Source organism: Chrysochloris asiatica, unplaced genomic scaffold (assembly GCF_000296735.1).
Source record: "Chrysochloris asiatica unplaced genomic scaffold, ChrAsi1.0 scaffold00454, whole genome shotgun sequence".
Lineage (NCBI taxonomy): Eukaryota > Metazoa > Chordata > Mammalia > Afrosoricida > Chrysochloridae > Chrysochloris > Chrysochloris asiatica.
In genome coordinates, this window is record NW_006408972.1 from 807,375 (window position 1) to 814,254 (window position 6,880).

Genomic DNA, 6,880 nt, shown 5'->3' on the forward strand with positions numbered 1-6,880 from the left:
TGCTCAGTGGCTCATCGAAAGATTGGCAGTTCAAAGCCACCAGCCACTCCTCCTGGAGAAAGATCACGCAATCTACTTCTGAAAGATTTACAGTCTAGGACACCCTAGGGGCAGCTCTTCTCTGTCCTGGAGGGTGGTTATGAGTTAGACTGAACTCAACACAGGCGAGTGTTTGAATAGTACAAGAAAAGGTTGGAAGTCTTTTCAGTGATTTGAAAAGTAGAGCAAACGAAGGTGATTGTGATGAGGAATCCACTGGGAGCAGGGGCTGGGTCAATTACTTCAAAGTCAAGGCAAATGTACACCACATTAAAGGGTTTCCATGGACTCCCACATGGCGTCAGCAACAGCGCCATGACAGGACTGTTCTTATTGTCCTCCCGTTGTCCTTTGGATTCATAGTGTTTCTGAGGAGCGGCTGGTGAGTTTGAACTGCCGACCCTGTGACTCAAACTGACTGTTGTTGTTAAGTGTTGTCGAGCTGGTTCTGACACATAGTGACCCTGTATAGGGTTTCCAAGGAGCAGCTGGTGAGTTTGAACCACCAACCACGGGGTTCAAACCAACCTTGCAGTCCAGTGCATTAGCCCACAGTGCCATACCAGGACTCCTCAGACTGACCCAGTAGAGTGAAATTTAAAATGTTATTTGGATGTGATACTATAGGATAAGCACTCAACTCCAAGGTCTGTTTGAACGGAAAGGTTGGCGGTTCAAACTTACCAGCCGCTCCTTGGAAACCGACTTCATGGCACTCAACATCAAGACCAAATACAAGTTGTCTGTAAGTCAGACATTCCTAACCCATGGACTTTGGGTATATTGAAAATTGGATGCATATAATACAGCAGTCTATAATAACAAATCATAGCAACTCACAAGCCACCATGGTATGACAAACTGACAGACAAGTGAATAAGGAAGACTGTAGAAGAACTGATGCTTTTGAGTTATGGTGTTGGAGGAGAATATTGAAAGTGCCATCGGCTACCAAAAGAACCAATAGATCCATTTTGGAAGAAGTGCAGCCAGAGTGCTCCTTAGAGGCCAAGACGGCCAGACTTCGTCTCTCATACTTTGGACATAATGTCAGGAGGGACCAGTTGCTGGAGCAGGATATCATGCTTGGAAAGGTGGAGGGTCGGAGAAAAAGAAGAAGACCCCCAGCGAGATGGATTGGCCAAATGGCAGCATCGATGGACTCAAGTTTGGCAACAGTATTGAGGTGGGCCCAGGATCAGGCAGTGTTTTGTTCTGCTGTGCATAAGGTCGCTATGAGTTGTTACTGACTCGATGGCACCTCACAACAACAACAAAATAATAATAAATGAGGACTACTTTGCAATGTGCATCAAATGTTACTTTATTGGTATGTTAAACATGTTTTAGTGTATCTGGAAGTGGATTTTTAAAAATGTTTTTATGTATAGGAAGGTATGCTGATGTTAACTGCTGTCCAGTCAATTTTGACCCATAGCAACCCTATATAGGGTTTCCAAGGAGCGGTTGGTGAGCTTGAACCACCAACCTTGCAACTCATACCAAGTTTGCAGTCCAACACATTTACCCACAGCACCACCCCAGGACTCCATAGGAAGGTCTACTATATACTATAAATGAAAATCAAGCTTTCTGCCATTGAATTGGTTCAAATTCATAGTGACCTTATACTGGGTTTCTAAGACCATAAATCTTTACATGAGCAGACAGTCTCATCATTCCCCCTCAGAGTAGCTGGTGGATTTAAACCACCCACCTTTTCATTAGTAGCTCAATGCTTAACCCACAGTGCTACCAGAGCTCCTTACAATATACTGTATCTTAAGACCAACCTTTGACTAACTTACCTTAGATGCGAACTGTACCCAACTATTCTGACTTACATACAAATTCGACTTAAAGACATATTTAGAAATGGAACTCATTTATCATCCAAGGATTGCCTGGATATAATTAATGTCCTATTCCAAAGAACATTGTGTGGCTAGTAAGTGATGCATGGTTTGACTTAAAAGAGGAACGTGATTTCAAAACACACACGACCTAGACAGTTCTGTAGGATTAGGGAGTAAGGCTCTGCGAGGTTAAGCAAACTCATGAACAATTAATTCAGAGACAGTCCTTTCCAAGCAAGTTTCTTCCTTCTCCCAGTCTTTCCTCAGCCTCTTTGGCACAAGTATGGCTTTATGACCCTCTTACTGTAAATCAGGGGGCAGCAAACACTTTCTATCAAGAGCCAGAGGGCCATGCACTGTTGCAACAATTCAACTCTCACTGTAGAGCAAAAGCAGCATAGGCAACAAACATGCAGACAAATTAGTTCCAATAAAACTTTATTTACACAAACAAATGGTGGGCCGGATTTAGCCTGTGGACTGGGGTTTGCTGACCCCTGAGCCAAATGGGTGGCACAAATGGTTAAGCACTCAGTTACAAACCAAAATGTTGGCGGTTCGAATTCAGCCCGAGGCACCTCAGAAGAAAGCTTTGGTTGGTTGGCTAGGAAAAGGTCACAACATTGAAAACCCTGTAGAGCGCAATTCTATTCTGAAATGCATGGGGTCAACTTGGCTCACCTGTAAATGATGCCTGTGACTCTGAGGGTCTGTGTTTATGACACCTCCCTTTCAGAATGACAGGGGTCCATCTGCAAGACCTATACCAGCTGCTAGGATCCCAACTGAATTAGGAAAGGTGTGCATCAGGGCTGTTTTTTTTTTTTTTTAACCATATTTACTCTGTTTGCTGAACAAATAATCTGAGAAGCTGGGTTCTATGAAGAAAAACGTGGCATCAGGATTGGAGGAAGACTCATTAACAACCTGCGATATGCAGATGATATAACCTTGCTTGCTGAAAGTGAAGAAGACTTAAAATACTTACTGATGAAGATCAAAGACCATAGCCATCAGAATGGATTACATCTCAATATCAAGAAAACAAAAATCCTCACCACTGGACCAATAAACACCATTCTTATCAATGGAGAAAAGATTGAAGTTGTCAAGGACTTCATTCTTTTTGGATCAACCAGCAACACTCATGGAAGCAGCAGTCAAGAAATCAAACAGCATATTACATTAGGCAAATCTGCTGCACAGATCTTTTTAAAGTGTTGAAGAGCAGAGCTGTCAGCTTGAAGACTAAGGTGCGCCTGACCCAAGCCATAGGGCTTTCAACAAGCTCATATGCATGTAAAGGCTGGACAGAAAATAAGGAAGACCGTAGAAGAATTGATGCCTTTGAGTTATGGTGTTGGAGGAGAATATTGAAAGTGCCATGGGCTGCCAAAAGAACCAAGAGATCTGTGTTAGAAGAAGTGCAGCCAGAGTGCGCCTTGGAGGCCAGGATGGCCAAACTTCATCTCTCATACTTCAGACATATTGTCAGGAGGGATCAGTCACTGGAGAAGGATATCATGTTTGGTAAGGTGGAGGGTCAGAGAAAAAGAGGAAGACCCCCAGCGAGATGGATTGGCCAAGTGGCAGCATCAAAGGGCTCAAGCGTGGCAACAATTGTGAGGTTGTCCCAGGATCAGGCAGTGTTTCATTCTGTTGTGCAGAGGGTTGCTATGATTCAGTACCAACCCAATGGCACCTAACAACAACAACAACAAAGCCAGTGATGATGAAATTGAAGAGTTCTATCAACCTGAAAGTCCTCTTCACTTTCAGCAAGCAAGGTATTGCAGGTTGTTAATGAGTCTTCCTCCAATCCTGATGCCACTTTTTTATCCCATATAATCCAGCTTCTCGGATTATTTGCTCATCGTACATATTTAATAACTATGGTGAAAGAATACAACCCTGGTGCACAAGGACTCCAAGCAAGGGCTGTTGAGCCCCAAAGTTGTGCCCAATATGCACCTATGCATCATTTTCTCTGACCCTGAGAAACAGGTGATATTGCCCCCTCCCATTGCACAGATGAGAAGACTGAGACCCAAAGTCCTACAGTAAGCATGGGGCTGAGGTAGGATTGTAGCCAGTTACTCTGAGTTCAAGTGCCCAGTGGAAGGGCAGGGAAGAAGCAGGTATCGTGTTCTAGATGCTGCATTCAGATCACCTCATTTCATCCCTCAAAGAGTGTGTTTTTATTCCTGTTTTTGGAGTCCTGTGTTCTTATCCCCGGCTGTGTGGTCTTGGGCTAGTTATTAAAGCTCTCTGACCCACATCTGCAAGAGGAAAGCACAGCCCTAAGTGTAGGATTGTCACCAGGATTAAATAAAATCTGTGGGAAACATCTGGGGAGCCTCAGAAACTCTGAGTAAATGTTAGTTTATTTAATCTTCTGAAAGTCCAGGAGCAATGATTTGGCGGAACCCACTTTCTGAATGGAAGTCTCATCTCTGACACCTCTTTTCCGCAGAGCGCCGTCTTGGCACAGACCCTCAGCAGGTGGAACTGAATGTGAATCTGATTACAGTCCCCAACGCTGACCTGGAAGTGGATGTGAGCTTTGCTGGCCGGCCAGGCGGTCCCAAAGGAAAGAACTTTGAACCTAGGTGAATAGATGGGGGCCAGCTCCCGGCAGCATGGGGTTCTGGTTAGGGAAGCCGGTTCCCGTCTGGACAGATGGCCCGCAGGAACGGGGGCTCAGCAGATCTGGTTTCAACTAATTCTATTAAATGAGAAGTTCTGTAGAGCAGATTCCTTCGCGAGCCTCCGTCCACATGGTGATTTAATGGAGTAAATGAAAACATCGGGGCTTTGGTTCCCCCGTGCTGCCTTCTGTGGTGGCCCGGTAGGGAACCAGGCAGGGGAGGGGAGCCCAGTTTCATGGGGGCTCTGTCTGGCAGTGGCATGTGCTAGAAAGGAACAGAAGCAAGGCTCAGAGAAGGGGAAGGGGCTAGGGGAACAGGCAGAGAGGCTGGGTGAATCGAAGATGAGGACGGCAGAGAATGGATGATGCTTTTCAGCTTTGCAGTCTACCCTTCTGTATGCAGTCAGGAAAACTGAGGCCCAGAGAGGGGATGCGACTTGATCAAAGTTACCCAAGGAAGTGGTACCAGCCAGGAAGAAGGCTGGGGACTAGTGAGCTGAGCACATGAGAGATTTGAACAAGGAACCTTTCTGTCTCCAGGGCCCTGGGGTGGCATGATCAGATCTTGGGAAATCGGCATTTATTTTTCCCTGTTTTCCTTTAGCAAAGAGTTTCGCTTTGTCCTCTGTGGGTTTCCTGCAGAACATTCTAGTTGCCCTGTCTGGGGTCATTCATGGGCATCTGTCTCCCCTGCAAATCTGAGAGAGGTATTGTTGGTGTTTCATTGTGGCTTTCAGGACTCTGTCAAATATGAGGACTTTCTTGTCCTGAAATAGAAAGATTGGAAAACAGAAATGGGAGAAGCGGGTAGAGTTGGTTGGTAGAACCCAGATTTAGTGTTCTTGGTCCTCCCAAATATTCTCTGAGGAGCACGATCTAAAACCCATCCCACGTGGAAGATGCATGCTGTCTGTTGGGTGAGTCAAACAGAGACGCATTGGCTGAAATCTCCTGATTCTACATCCTTTGATATGCATGCACTTTGCAGCATAGACCCCCAATCCACTGTTGTCAGGTCAGTTCTGACTCACAGTGACCCCCTAGGACAGGGTAGAACTTCCCTGAAGTCCTTCTGAGGTTGTTACTTTTCATGGAAGTAGAGAGCCTTATCTTTCTCCTGCAGAACGGTTGGTGGGTTTGAACCACTGACTTTGTGGTCAGCAGCCCAATGCCTAACCCAGTGTGCCACCAGACCTCCTTCTTCATAGCTTAGAGTTCACTTCTCACCCATCGGCTCCTTTTCTCCTGTCCAAATTCTAGAGACAGCCAGGCCAGTACTAGGGATGGGAGGCCAAGTCTCTGCCTGGTGACCAGCTGTCTCAGGCAGGTAAAGGGTGGAGCTTAGGTCACACCTGCTTTCTGACCACACAGCAGGTCATGTATGGTCTATGACAAGGCATAGGTGAGGGGCCAGGGGCTGGTACAGGGTCAGTCCTAGACAACAGTGCAAATAAAAAACACTTACTTTTTAGTCTTCTCTCTTGACCCTTCCAAGGAGCTCTGGTAGCATGGTGGTTATGAGTTGGGCTGCTAATCTCAAAGTCAGCAGTTCAAAACTACTAGCAGTTCCATGGGAGAAAAATGAGGCTTTCTGCTCCCGTAAAGATTTACAGCCTCGGAAACCCTATGCAGGGTTGCTATGAGTTGGAATTGACTCCATGGCACACCACCACCACCTGATCCTTCCTGGTAGAGGGTTGGCATAAATGAAGGAAGCCCTTAGTGAGGTGGTCTAACTTATTGGACTTAACTCAATGAACTCAAACTTACCAACAATTGTCGTAAAGATGGCACAGTACGCAGCACATACGTCTGAGTGGACGCAGCAGTAACTAACAGAATCATTCCACACCTTCATTGGAGCGTGTTCCTCCTAAATGTTCTTGGGTGTGGGTTGGTGACTAAGATGCTGCCAGTTAAGGAAGACACCAATCAGCAAGACCAGAGGTGGGATGCACCACGACACATAGGATCGGCCACCCCCAGGGGAGAGAGTTGCTTTGGGAAGTTCGGAGCCAGGTCCCTTTTGTTCACATGTGAGAGGCTCAGCCAAACCCTGCCTCCTGGAGGCTGTCAGCATCGGCTTCCACCAGGTTTAACCAGTCCCTGCTGGGTGTGATGTGGGTCAGGCTCCACCACCAGACCTCGAAGTGGGCTTTACATTTGTCGTCAAAGGGTCTATCAGACAGGTGGTTGTCTTAGGCATCTTATAGTGATGAATGCAACAAGAGTAGTATTGACTACACACGTAACATAAAGTGGGAACAGATGAGCCCTGGGGTGACACCGTTTGCTTTCAGCTACTAACTGAAAAGCTGGTGGTTCAAATCCACCCAGA